Source organism: Gossypium arboreum, chromosome 9 (genome assembly GCF_025698485.1).
Source record: "Gossypium arboreum isolate Shixiya-1 chromosome 9, ASM2569848v2, whole genome shotgun sequence".
NCBI lineage: Eukaryota > Viridiplantae > Streptophyta > Magnoliopsida > Malvales > Malvaceae > Gossypium > Gossypium arboreum.
This window is the reverse complement of record NC_069078.1, coordinates 20,525,833-20,540,263: the sequence shown is the minus strand read 5'-3', so window position 1 is coordinate 20,540,263 and position 14,431 is coordinate 20,525,833. Positions and strand designations below refer to the sequence as shown.

Sequence of the window (14,431 nt, the reverse complement as noted above, 5' to 3'; positions counted from 1 at the left end):
TCAGTCTTGAACCACTTTCAATGTATGTTTTGGGCCTTATAGGCTCGTATTAGGGACCTTATGATTGAATGCAAAAACTTTTAAAATTGGACAAAAAGTTATGGCTCGAAAATGTATGGTTGCTTGTGTTTAAGTCTGGTAATGCCTCGTACCCTAATTCGGCATTGAGTACTGGTAAGGGGTGTTACAGAACTCATTGCCACCAAATTAAATTTCCACGTGGCTAGAGTTAGCAGAAAGATTTCTCATGAACTATTTCCCGCCTTGGAAGAATGCTAAGTTGAGGAATGAGGTCACTGCGTTCCAACAAATGGATGATGAGTCCTTGTATGAGACATGAGAAAGGTACAAAGATTTATTATGGAAGTGCCCTCATCACGAAATTCCACATTGCATCTAAATTGAGACATTTTATAATGGTCTCAATGCCTTCACGAGGATGGTAGTGGATGCTTCTGCTAACGGGGCTCTCCTTTCTAAGTCTTATAATAAGGCTTATGAAATCAGTGAGAGGATTGCCGGCAACAATTATCAATGGCCAACCAATCGAGTAGCGTCAGGAAGATGAGTCGCTGGAATACATGAAGTAGACACTCTCACTTCACTCACATCTCAGGTATCCTCAATATCCTCAATGCTTAAAAATTTCACCACTAATGGGTTTAATAGTTTTGCAGCACAACCACCAAATCAATTTGAAAATGTAGCCTGCGTCTATTGTGGGGAAGGACATCTGTTTGAAGAATATCCATCGAACCCAGAATCCGATTATTACATGGTTAACCACAGCCAAAATCAAGGAAGGCAAGAACTGCAATCCAATTTCTAGAACCCATCATGGCGAAACCACTCGAATTTTTACTGAAGTAACCAAGGGGCTGGAACCAGTAACACTTACGCCCAACCTAGATCAACCCAGCCACCTAGTTTTCCCCAACATGTTCAGAAACCAACCCAAGCTGAACAATCCAATGGCTTAGGAAATTTGTTAAAGGCATACATGGCGAGGAATGATGCTTTAATTCAAAGCCAATCAACTACATTGAAAAATTTGGAAAACCAAATGGGCCAGCTTGCTATTGAACTAAGGAACTGGGCACAAGGTGCTTTACCTAGTGATACAAAGAATCGAAAGAATCCAGAGAAGGAGCATTGTAAAGCATTAACATTGAGGAGCAGAAAGACATTTGAGCCCAACACCGTCAAAGTTCAAAAGGAGCCAGCCGATGCTCAATACTCAGAGGAAGTTCAATCGAGTGTTGAAATTCCAGTTTCACCAGAACCAGAATCTAAAAAATCTGACAAGGTAACTTCAGAACTAGCTAATTCTGATCAACTACCAACTTCGTAAGATACAAAATTGCCACAGAAGACAAATCAACCAGTTCCAGTAAAGAAGCCTCCACCTCTCTACCCTCAAATAATTCAGAAGCAGAAGCAGGAAATTCAATTCAAGAAGTTCCTAGACGTACTCAAGCAACTCCATATCAACATCCCGTTGGTTGAAGCACTTGAACAAATGCTGAACTACATCAAATTCATGGAGGATAACTTGTCTAAAAAATGAAGACTTGGAGAATTTGAGATGGTAGCTTTGACAAAGGAATGCAGTTCATATCTTCAAGACAAACTACCCCCAAAATTGAAGGATCCTGGATGTTTTACCATACCTTGCAATATTGAAGCAACATATTGTGGTAAGGCACTATGTGACTTGGGTGCGAGTATCAACTTGATGCCTATGTCAATATTTAGGAAGTTAGGGATAGGTGAAGTTAGACCGACTACGGTTACACTTCAATTAGCAGATTGATCCTTGCAAATCCAGAAGGAAAAATCGAGGACGTATTGGTCATCTAGACAAATTTATCTTTCCTGCTGACTTTGTGATTGTAGACTTTGAAGCAGATAAAGAGGTGACAATCATCTTAGGAAGACCGTTCTTAGCAACCAGAAGGACACTTATTGATGTACAGAAGGGCGAGCTTACTATGCGTGTTCAGGATGATCAAGTAACATTTAACATTTTTAAGTCTATGTGATTTCTTGACACAATTGATAATTGTTCTACAGTGTCTGATTTAGAGGATTTAATCGTGGAGAAGGAACTCAACTATGTTGAGGATCTATTAGAGGAAATTTTGACATCAGACCCTCAAAATGATAAAGAGGAGGATGAATGCTTAGCTTTGCTAGAAGCTAATAAAAGGGGATTTAATCCTCAATCCCGTTTTGAATATTTGGAGTTAGAGAATAGGGATTATGCCCAACCAAAAGCGTCAATCGAGGAGAAGCCTAAATTAGAACTCAAGGTACTTCTTTCACATTTAAAATATGTTTATTTAGGTAACACTTCTACCTTTCCTATGATTGTTTCAGCAGAATTAACCAATGAGCAAGAAGAGAAACTCATCCTTGTATTGAAACAATTCAAGAAGGCTATCGGATGGACCATACCCGATATTCACAGTATTATTCCATCTGTATGCATGCACAAGATCATACTAGAAGATGTCGAGAAAGGGACGATTGATAGACAACGAAAATTGAACCCCATCATGAAGGACGTAGTAAAGAAAGAAATCATCAAGTGGTTAGATGCAGGTAAAATTTACCTTGTCTCAGATAGTTCATGGGTAAGTCCGGTCCAATGCATACTGAAGAAAAGAGGTATCACGGTCCTTGAAAACAAGAATAACAAGTTGATACCGACTAGAACGGTTATGGTGTAACACCAATTACCCGTATCTATCACTGGAATAGGGTTACGAGGCATTATCAGACAATACACATTATTCACATACAATTAGGCATTCATAATCAAAATCAAATCAAATCATTCACATCGTCCCTTATAAGGATCCATGAGACCTTAAAACATACTCAGAAATCATTCACATCGTCCCTTATAAGGTTTTATGAGATCATAAAACATACTCAAAAGTGGTTCGGGACTAAACCGATAACATATGCAAACTGTGGAAAACTTAGAAAATTTTCTTTGATTTTAGGGTCACACGCCCTTGTGAACTGGCTGTGTGCATCACACGACCACCACACACGCCTGTTCTACAGGCCGTGTGAGAATAGGGCATACATACTGACTTGTACCACACGGCCGAGGACACGCCCATGTGCCATGGCCGAGGGAAAGCTAGGGAAGTTCTTGACTTGAGTCACACGACTAGCCACATGCCCATGTGCCAGCTCGTGTGCCACACACGGTCAATAGACACGCCCTTGTGTCTACGCCGTGTCAAAATTGTAGGGTGTAATACCTTAATTTGAAAGGGTACCCAGGGGACACACGGTAGTGTAACATAGTTGTATGTCACACACGGCTGAGACACAGACCCGTGTCTCTGCCCGTGTGGACAAAAATAGGCCATTTGGAAAGCCAATTTTCCACCCTTCACTCACGCACACGTAGAAACCAATTTGTAATCATTTCCATACACATATAGGCAACCCAAACATACTAATTCAACACATATCTTACATCTATTATGAACCATTTTAACTACTCAATTCCACATTCAAAACATACCGAATCATTATAGCAAATCATCATAACTTGCATAAGTTCCATATACATTAATTCATAATAATTTCATCTATTTCATATCATAAAACACATCATTAAACTATATCAACAACTAAGGCCAGCATACCCAAAACAAGCCAATATATATAAGGCATTATTCACAACACTTAGGCCAACTTAAATGACCAAATACATACCAACATTTTCAAGCCATAAGTAAGCCAAATCTCATGACTTAAATCATAATTCAAAACATATCTTCAACTCACTAGCCTATACATGCCATATACCATATTTACAAGCATCCAAAAATACCAACAAGTAGTCGATAGTGTCATGATGGTTCCCTATGATCCCCGATGTCTGAGCTAGCTTTGATACTCTATAAAACAAAGACAAATAACACACAGTAAGCTTCATAGCTTAGTAAGTTCATACTAAATAATTACTCAATAATTCATTGTATACAAATCATTAATTAATAAACACTTAGTAAGTCTCATATCATCATTCGATTCTAATCCATGACCATTTATCATGTACTTACAAATTCCTCAAGCTTCATACACATAGTATCAACTACCACATAGGTTTTGTACGTTCCTGTGCTTTCTCGTATTTATTTATTTCGTTTTCACCTCATTGTTGAATACGTTAAACCATCTGGAAATCTTTCAATACTCAAAAAACTAGCACACTTAGTGCATAAATGATTAGCATTAGCTATATTGATATCGCACACTTAGTGCCATCACATTAAACTAAAACTCACTTGGTATCGTACACTTAATGCCACATAAAGCTGAAGCTATTCCAATTCTCACACTAAGTGCTGTATATAGCCGAAGCTATCGCGAAACGCACACTAAGTGCTAAATATAGTAGATTTGTCGTCGTACATAGTCGTAGTCGCATATATACAATTTATGCATTATTAAAGCATTAAAAACATAATTGTAACAATGTTTATCGCATACGAGCTTACCTCATACTCGAAATTGATGAATCGGATTGATTACACGATAACCTTCGATTTTCCTCGATTTAAGTCTGAATTCTGTCGTTCTTGATCTTAATCAAGCTACCAAGTTTTCGAACCCTAAAATGCTTCCAAAATCTCTATTTTTTCTTTCTATTCGGTTAAGGAAGACAAAGATGGACTAAATTTGGCTTTAGTTTTATTTAATTAAACTTTATTTACACAATTACTAAAATGCCCTTAATGAAAACATTAATCAAACTTTATAATGGATGACCATTTATGTAAAATTCCACTATCAATGGTCTAATTACATTATAAGGACCTTTCATGTAATAAGTCATAGCAAATAAGCACTTTTAAAATATAGCATGCAACTTTTGCATTTTACGCGATTTAGTCCTTTTTCTCAAATTGAGTTATTAAACGAAAAAATTATTTCACAAAATTTTCACACATATATAATCACATGCTGTAAACACCAAAAATAATATTAAAATAATTTTATGACCTCAAATTTATGGTCCCGAAACCACTGTTCCGATTTAGCTAAAATCGGGCTGTTACATACGGGATGGATAATTTGCATCGATTATCGAAAGCTGAAAAATACGACTAGGAAAGATCACTTTCCTTTACCATTTTTGGACCAGATGCTGGATAGACTCGGGGGGCGAGACTATTACTATTTTCTTGACGGATACTCAGGGTATAATCAGATTACAGTAGCACTAGAAGATCAACACAAGACAACATTCACCTGCCTGTACGGTACATTCGCATTTAAATGCATGCCATTTGGTTTATGTAATGCACATGCTACATTCTAAAGATGTATGATGTCTATTTTTACTGACATGGTTGAAAAATACTTGGAAATCATTATGAATAATTTTTCAATATTTGGAGATACATATGATGATTGCCTAGCCAATCTAGCCAAGGTACTAAGGCAATGCAATGAAACAAACCTCGTACTCAATTGGGAAAAGTGCCATCTCATGGTATGATAAGGTATTATTCTAGGGCATCGAATAACGAGACATGGAATCGAGGTAGATAAAGCAAAGGTAGATGTTATTGAGAAACTCCCACCTCCAACATCTATAAAGGATGTTAGGAGCTTTTTAGGCCACACCGGTTTCTATCGAAGATTTATCAAGGACTTCTCTAAAGTTGCTAAACCCTTATGCAAATTATTGGAGAAGGACACGACATTCAAATTTGATGAAGACTGCTTAAGAGCTTTTAAAAATTTGAAGAGTCGACTAGTTCCGGCACTCATAATCATCACAACAGACTGGGATTTTCCATTTGAATCGATGAGTGATGCAAGCGACTTCGCGATAGGAGCTGTTATGGGCCAGCGAAGGAATAAAGTTTTTCATCCCATCTACTATACGAGTCGGACTCTGACAGGAGCTCTATTGAATTACATTGTAACAGAAAAAGAATTACTTGCTATTGTGTTTGCTTTTGACAAGTTTCGATCTTATCTTGTCGGTACCAAGGTGATTGTTTATACGGGCCACTCAATGATTAAGTATTTACTTTCCAGGAAAGATGCTAAGTCGAGACCAATCCGATGGGTACTTCTACTTCAAGAGTTTGATTTAGAAATTCAAGATCGAAAGGGAGTAGAAAACCAAGTAGTAGACCAGTTGTCCAGATTGGAGCCGCAAGAAGGGAATTCTCCACGTATACCAAATCAGGAGACATTTCCAGATTAACATATACTTAAGGTAAATCATGTCCATCATACCCTTTGGTTTGTTGATATTACTAACTATTTAGCTTATTTTTTGATGTCGATTGATAAGACAATCATCAAAAAAAAGTTTCTTCACGATATAAAGTACTATTTCTGGGAAGAACCATAGTTGTTTAAAAAGTGTGCAGATCAAATGATAAGGAGGTGCGTGGAAGAAAATGAAGTGCTTAAGATTCTATATCATTGTCACTCAGCTTTGACTGGGGACACTTCGTAGGAACACATATTGTGGCCAAAGTATTGCAAGCCGGATTCTTTTGGCCAACACTATTTAAAGATGCATACGCTTATGTAAAGAGTTGTGATCAATGTCAAAGGGTCAGAAATGTCACAAATAGAAACGAGATGCCTCAAAAAAACATTATTGAGGTAGAATTGTTCAACGTTTGGGGTATTGACTTTCTCGATCCTTTCCCTTTGTCTTTTGTTCACAAGTACATCTTGATACCTGTAGACTACGTGTCTAAGTGGATTGAGGCTAAAGCATATCGGACAAACGATGCTAAGGTTGTGATGAAGTTTTTACAGAAGCATGTGTTCACAAGGTTTGGAACCCCACAAGCCATCATTAGTGATGAAGGGTCCCATTTTGTGAACAAGGGGTTGAAATGGTTACTTGACAAACATGGAGTGAAGCACAAGGTTGCCACAGCTTGCCATCCGCAAACTAATGGGCAACCTGAACTGGCAAACAAAGAGATCAAAGGCATACTTGAGAAGGTAGTTTTCCCAAATCGACGAGATTGGTCCAAAATACTGGATGATCCTTTCTTGGCTTACAGGACAGCATACAAGATACCTTTAGGGATGTCACCCTATAGGTTCGTCCTTGGGAAAGCCTGTCATCTGCCTTTGGAGTTAGAGCACAAAGATTACTGGGCTCTCCAACGACTAAACATGGATCTTAAAATTGCTAAAGGGAAATCTTAACAAGTTAGAAGAATTCCGAATGTCTTCATACGAGAATGCCAAATTACTTAAGGAGAGGCTCAAGAAATGGCATGACATGCACATTCGAGTTCAAGAATTTGAAGCAGGTCAGCAAGTCTTGTTACTCAATTCCAGATTAAGGTTCTTTCCAGGTAAGTTAAAATCAGGTTGGTCCGGTCCATTTATGATTCATCGAGTCTATCCATATGGAGTTGTTGAACTTCAAGGTAAGAGAGGTAATTTTCGAGTTAATGCTCAATGCTTAAAACATTACTAGGGAGATAAAATTGAACGGGATCAAATCTCGTTCATTTTATCAAATGATTAAATTTTCTTGTTTTCTTTTTAAATAAATGATTTAGGATGTATTTTTGGGATTAGTATGTTTAAATAAACTCTGTCTAGGAGACTTGAACTTAAGCGGGACCGCTTGTGACCCCTCCAATCTTTCCTAGGAATTGAATTTAACATAATTTCCAGATAAATTATCCCCTAAATAGCAAAATAAATTTTTAGTTTCAAATAAAAAGGCCAATTTTGATCCAAGTTTTAAATTGCAACTCAATTTCAAATTTTCCTTAAATCTGTGTACTTAATTAAAATTTTTCAAAATGTGGTTGTTCTTTTTGTAAATATTAAAATTAGATACCTCTTTTGTAAATATTTTCAAAAGGCTCTAGAATATTTTTTAGTTTAATAAAAAGGTGATAATTATTAATATATAATTATATCTATTATAATCTATATTAATTATTATCAACTTTACATAGACTTAGGATTAATTTTAATTTAATCATATTTTATTTGATATGTTTTTATCTTAATAAATTAATAGCAAATAATAATTTAATATGTATTATATTAATTATTAATTGTTATTTACTTTGAGTAGAATTAGAACTTATAATTTTAATTATTAAATTTATCTAAGAATTCTACTTTAACTCCTATTTCCCTCACTATAAATACCACCAACCTTCTCCATCTTTCTTCATTCAAACTTCCATCCCACCAAACCACCTAGTGCCATAGCCCTCAACTCCCTAGCCACAGCACTACTGACAGCCCAGTCAGCTAGCACAAGCCCAGCGGCCCTCACACATAGGCACACCAGGAGTTCGCCTGGCCTTCTCCTTGGCATTGCACCGACTCCTCGCCCCAACCTGCGTACACCCCATTGCTGCCTGTCCCCGAGCAGTTGCCCACGCCAGGTTGTGCTGCTCCTTGAACATGCTCAAAGCGTCCGCTTGCTGCCCAGCACCTGTGTGGCACATTAGCCTTATTACTCACACCATCATTAGCCGATGATCCTCTAACCTACCCTAAATCACCCTATTTTGTTTTCTAATTATTTTTTAGGAGTTCTTAATTTTTATAAAAAGGTGGTAAGAAAAAATTTTCCCTTAAATTTTAAATTTCATTTAATCATTTAATTTTTCAATTTATTGAATTATTAATATTTTATATTAATTAATTTTTTGAGAAATTGTTTTCCATCTTATGTTCAAGTTAATCATGCCTCGCAAAAGAACTCGTGCCTTTGCCCAAATTAATGAATCACAAAGCAACTTCCACTGTAAAGAAGCCAAAGCAAGGTACGAAAATGTTTTCAGGAATCAACAGATGCATGCAGAGAAAGGCTTCACATTGAAAGAAAGCGATTATATTAATTTCATGGCATGCATTCATCAAGTTGCTGAAACTCTCAATTGGGAGTTGTTTTGTGAGAAAAGACCTAGTGTGGTTGACAAGTTAGTTCATGAATTTTATGCAAATTTAACATCAAGTGAGTTGACGGAAGTATCTGTCTGTGGAATCAAGGTACCAATAACCTCAAATGCTATTAATGAAATCTTTGAACTACCTAATTTTGGAAACGACAAATATTCTTCCTTGATGAGCGAAATTGAGCCTGAAAATTTGCAATAAATTCTTGAGGAACTTACAGTTTCAAATTCCAAGTGGACTGTGTCAAAACAAGGAATTCACACTTGTTGAAGAGAATATTTGGCGCCACTTGCGAAGGTATGGTTCTATTTCATCTGATTCAGCCTTATGCATAGTTCACATGGAACCACATTTTCATTAGAATGAATGGTCTTATTATACTTGATTTTAACTGGAAAGACCGTTGATGTGGGAAAAATCATCCTGAGAGAAATGCGAAATTGTGCCGATAGACATTCTGGCCTAGCTTACTTCCTTTTTACGATAACAATTTTGTGCTTGAAAGCTAAAATTCTTGCAAGCATAAAGAAGATAAGATATAGCCCAAGGCACAATCACAGATTGGGACCTCTATTGAATAGCTGGAGACTTTGTTCTACAACAACGAGTTGAAGAAAGTGAGGATCTCGAAGAAGAAGAAGAAAAAGAAAATCCCATAGAGATCGAGCCAGTGCAATCCGCTGAAGTCCCTAATAAGGTGGAACCAATGGAACTAGAAGTTGAACCTAATGTCGAGACTTCAATGTTCAGAGCTCAACTGCCTCGCCCAGATCTTCCAGATGAATTGTAAAAGTTGATGGACATAATGCAACATATGCAGTGGCAGCAACAAGCTTATTGGAGATATTCAAAAATAAGGGATGACTCCATGAGAAGTACTTTTACAAAAATATACAATGACCCATTTATTTTTGTGCCTGAGTTTCCAGACTTCATATTAGAACCATTTAGTCCACTATCGAAGAGGGAGCAAAACAATTCATGCAAAAATAAAGATGATGGAGCAAAAGACGAGTTGAATTTGGTAGAGTCTGAAAATAAATAAAAAAGGGGGGTCTTGACTTTATTTTATTTTTGGATAATAGAACAAGAGGTGGAAATCATTAATAAACAAGTCGCAAAGTATAAAGTACGACAATAGATATACACATGTCTAGGATTGGATTCAGAGAGAGCTTAGTACTTAAGCAGTCAAATTGACTCACCTCCTCTTTTCTAGAATCCTACCTGGTGTATAGTATCTATTCACTTTTAATAATGAGGAAATTGTTCATCTTAACTAGGGGGACCGAAAAATTAAAATTATTTCTACTAAGAATAAAATTTTTCTTTTAATTATGATTAGGATATATTTTGTTCAATAAATTTGAAATTTTGTTAAGTATGCTAAAGTTCAGTATAGATAAAGTTCAATTATTCCAATAAATTGTTATGTTAGCTTAATAATGACATAAATGTATTTTTAATAAAGCATGAAAATCATACCATAAGATTTTTAGTTCCTTAGGAAAGTTAGGTATGCATGAAAGTTTAAGTCTCTATAATTGACTTAGTAGTTTCTTAAGGCGAAATCATAGGAAGCATGGAATGTTGAAAATGATTAGGCAACTTTTGTTTGGGTCGTTTGAGCCTTTCAAGCCAACCTTGATGAAATTTTACCTTTTGAAACCCAACTTTGAGACTATATGGCCTAATTTATTTGAACCTTTGCAATATTTAGTCATCACGTTTCTCTTAATTATCTTTAAATTATCCCAAACACTAGACTCGATATTAGCAGAATATTCTTTGAAAATGAGTTTGAGGGAGTTGAAAAGAAGTATCAAATGCTCAAAAAAAAAAAAAGAGAGAGAGAGAATACGTACTTGAAAGAAAATAGATGTACAAAAGAGTGTATGAAAGTAAGTTGGTGTATTGAAAGTAAACGTTTCAAAGGTCTGATTGAAGCTGAGTCAAGGGTTTTTAGTCTAAATTTATCTATATTTTACCTACCCCTAGACGAGCCATGTTACAGCCTTTGTAAAGACCTATTAATTCAAGTTTCTATGCTACCTACACTAGTGGAGAGAAACTGCTATGTTCAACATATGAAGGCATACGTTAAACTTCATGGTTACAGCTTAATCTTGAATAAGGGAATAAAATCAAATTGGTAGGGATTTACATGTTTTAATTAAGAAAGTATTTAGTCTATTTTTGCTATCATAGTAGTTACTGATATTAATTTGAATGATATGTATGCATAAGTAGCATAAATATCAAAATTCTTATTCTTGAGCATAAGTATACCTAATTCATAATTTTGGGAAGAATGTTGTACGGAATGAGTTGTTCAAAGGTGTTTCTGAGAAATTCTTTTCAATTTGTGCATTACTCGAGACGAGCAATGAATTAAGTTTAGGGGTGCGGAAACACAAAAATATACACACTTTTTCATGCCCTTTTTAACTCAAATTCATATAGTTTCGGTAAAATTATTGTCAAAAAATATATAAATATTATGAAATAATTATTTTGTACTTAAATTATTAACATAATGAATTTTAATTAATTTTATAATAAATTTTGATAAATTTTGATTATTTTCGACAGATTTGCACAAAGGGCAAAAATTGGCTCAGAAAACACTCCTAGAAGTTCAAAACTGAGAAGCAATTTGAAGTATCCAAGTGAATTAAGTTTCAGCCTAAGTCGGTCCAATTATGTGTATTAATTCATGATATAATTAATTTTAATTTATATCCAATTTAATTTGGATTAAATAAATTATTATTAATTAATTATGAAAAAGTGGTCAAGTTGAGCTGAATCGACCAAGAAGTGGACAGCCCAAAACCGGCCATATGCTGACCCAAATCACCTTATAGGCTAATTATTTAGCTTGCAAAGAGGCCCTGGAAGACTTGTTCAAGTTGTAAACAAACCCCTCCAAAATTGGTGGCTTTATAGATTTGCCTCAAGCCTAAATTAGCAAAGTTGAAACTATCAACCTTGCCACATGTGGGAGGGCTCTTTGGCTGATAATTTTAGCTATTTTTAGCAACCCTCTTCAGCTATAAAAACCCCTTAGGCTGGTTATTTGAAAACCATCTCAAGCATTCACATCGTTTCTCTCTTCTTTTCCATTCCAAATTCCCTTTCTCTTTTGCAGATTTCTTCTCTTGGAAAAGGGGCATTCATCAGCCATTTGGAGCAGCAATTAAGTGTTCATAGTAGCCTTGGTAGACGAGGACAACAGAGAAGGAAGAATAGAGCAAACTAGTCAAGGCACGAAAAAACACCGGATTTGATTCTTGTTCCCTATCTCTTTAATTTTTGTTGTTGTTATGATGAACATATCTATGAATATTTATGTTGTTGGAATGGTTAATTTAATAAATTTAGATTGAATTTAATTTGTGTTAGGTTGATTGCATTCATTTGCTAAAATTGTTAAAATTGTTATGTTGTTATAGGCCTCGGTAAGATGTTTGATTAAGTAAAATCATGACTAAGTTATTCTTGCATTACAATTGTGAGGTAGCTAATAAATTAATTATTTAAAAAGATTAAAATTGTAATTAATGGACACAGTACTTAATTAGTGCATGTTTAATCATCTAAGGTAGCTGAGGGTTAAATTAGCAACGGTATCTAACGATACATTTTCCTTGCATAACTTGCAAGATTATTGCGATTAAATTGTTTCAAGATAGGGATACCTTGTTACCTCATGTAGTCTTTTATGTGCTTATTAGATTTAATTAATCTTTTGAATTGACATAGGGATATGTAGAAGAGATTATTTTGATTTAATTAGTATGTATGTGCAATAACATTTTTGCCTATTAAGATTTGTTTAATAGGTTGAATTGACATAGGGATATAGTCAAGAGATGAATGGATTTTGGTAGGTGAGTATGTTCAAAAGTTAGGAAATTACCGAGTTGCCATGAATTTATTTGTAACAATATAAACATGAGTTTAATAATTCTAAGTTAAGAAATGTAGCACAATTATGCCATCTTGATTAAAATCGTATTTTGAAATCGCGCATTTGAGATTTATTTATTTAGTTTACTTGGTTTAAAATCTTAGTTTTTAATCGCCTTCTTCAAAAAAAATATTTTTCTTCACCAAAATGTTTTAAATAGCATTTATAAATAATTCTTTTAACAGTCCCTGTGGGTACGATAATTTGACATTTACTTGTCACTTTATTACTTGTTGCGATTCTGTACACTTGCACATTACCGTTGTTCTAATGAGTCACCAAAAAATAGTTGAATGGCCATATGATGGATCAAGGGAAGATAGCTTATCGCTCCCTCTGCCAAGAGACAAGCTCAAAAAATTGAATTGGAGTCCACCATCCCAAATTAAAAGAAATTGTCCCAAGAATTTGTCCCAAATTAAGAATATGTTCAACAAATCTCATTCATATTTTTTTTCAAAAATATTGTTAACTTATTTAATGGTTGAGACATTAATGGCTATCATTATTGTTACTAATATGATTGTTTATTATTTATTTAAAAGAAAGAAATGGAGAGAAGAGCTACAAGAGAGGGTAAGGGAAAGCTTGTAGATTGAAGAGAAAGAGAGGAATTTCATCCTTTTGGATTATTTTCTTTGTAAGCTATTTTGGAAATTTTTATATATACCTTGTTGTGTTATTGATGATGTAAATGATTAATTCAGGTAATGTATGATAATTGTAGTAATTTGATGAATAAATGAGGTGTATGAAATGAGATGAAATCATGTTACCAATTTAAAGTGTAACATGGTTTATACTTATTAATAGAGCATGATTATGGTTATTAATGTGATTACATGTCACTGAATATTAAGTGCTTGTTAAAAAGAGTTACTATGAAAGTGAGTTATAATCAAGTGATATAGTGAAAAGTGTAGTGTGTTGTATGTATCACTAGTGAAAATTTGCATGATGTTAATAATTATATCTTTAAGAGAAGTGAGAATTTTTCCCTCGGAAGCTTAGTGAGTTAGTGAGTGTACTAAGTGATTGAAGATAATGTTGACTATGAAGACATCATCACTTATGTGCATAGTGAGGGCCTTAAGTGTTATCATGTTTGGTTGGATTCACTTTTAGTGTTTTGGCATTTAGTTGGAACCTGAATGTGCAAAATAATTTCACTGAGAATACAAGGGGCTAAACATTTAATTTTTACAATAAAAATGGTGAAATTATTAAGTATGTGAATTATAAATCTTACAATGTTATGTGATTCAAAATGTTGAGTTCCTATGTGCTATCATAGAAGTAACAATGAAGTGAGTGGTATATGCATGGATCTTTATATTGTAAGACTATCATTGTGATTATTATGTTCATTTAAGTGACTCATTGAAGTGAATTGTGTTTTCTTGTTATATAGCCTTGTAAATTTCTTTTCTTGAATCATGGCTATTCTCCTTTTTTTTTTCAAGGTATGCTAATTGAATTTTCTATTAGATCTTACTAAACTTTATG

The 14,431-nt window shown here is 34.8% G+C and overlaps 1 non-coding gene across 1 annotated transcript; it reads right to left on the bottom strand.

Annotated features, from left to right (window-relative positions):
• Positions 1-277: 277 nt before the first annotated feature.
• Positions 278-384, bottom strand: LOC128281035 (small nucleolar RNA R71). The gene has a single exon (XR_008271252.1). It is a non-coding gene; the product is annotated as a small nucleolar RNA R71 (small nucleolar RNA).
• Between the last annotated feature and the right edge of the window lie 14,047 nt (positions 385-14,431).